Below are 968 nucleotides of genomic sequence, written 5' to 3'. Positions count from 1 at the left end.
GATCCCTCCGCCTACCCACGGGGACTATTTTTTTTTGTTTTTTTGGAACACAATGTCGCTTCCATGGCGTTTCAAATATCATCGGATTAAGGTAATTGCGCTGGCAAGGGGAAAACAAACGATGTTTAATACCTTGGCGGGTGATGTGTTAAGTGTTAACTGTGAGGGATGATGGCACAACTCTCTCTCCTTCCTCATCAGCCAACACTAGTGAGGTGCCCTTGAGCAAAGTGTTTTCGAACCCCTTTCCGTTCCAGAGGAGCTGCTGAATGAATGAACGGACGGACGTAGAACCAGGGATGGTTGTTGAGGAACATCTACACCTGATCAATCAATCTGGGAACCTGCATCAGCAAAACAATAATGATTTTGCCTCTGGGGGCACCGCCCAATTCCCCCGTGTAGAGACCGGATGTCGGCCCGATGACTCTCCCTCAGCACCTCCTCTTCTCTCCCTCAGCACCTCCTCTTCCGGTGGTGTTCCTTTTGTTTTCATTCCTAATAACGGGAGTTGCCGACAGATTCAGCTTGTGGAGCTCTGAATCTGTTCTTGAGAGTTTAACCCGTTAAGACCGGGAACGCATCTGTGTGTCACTTTTTTTTTTTTTTTTTGGCTATTTTATTATTTTTTTAAATCATGAACATTTGTGCAAATCTTTGAATATATATATGTTTTTCAAAGCAAAAATGTTTTACTCAAATCTTTGCTTCTGGGGGATTTTACAAATGTCTTCTAAATCCTAAGTTTTTTATTTAAAAAAAATCATGTCAAGGACCCCCAAAATTATATGTATTTTGACCCCCAGAAGCAAAGATTTTAGTAAAAAAAAAAAAAAAAAAAAATATATATATATATATATATATATACATTTTCACGATTTTTCAAAAATAGCAGATCTACAAGCTCATAGCACGGCACTCGGTGCCGCGCTATGAGCTTGTAGATCTGCTATTTTTGAATAGCCAAA

The sequence above is a fragment of the Gymnoscopelus microlampas genome (genome assembly GCF_963454915.1).
Source record: "Gymnoscopelus microlampas genome assembly, chromosome: 24".
NCBI lineage: Eukaryota > Metazoa > Chordata > Actinopteri > Myctophiformes > Myctophidae > Gymnoscopelus > Gymnoscopelus microlampas.
The sequence above is the reverse complement of the archived record's forward strand: the minus strand, read 5'-3'. Positions refer to the sequence as shown.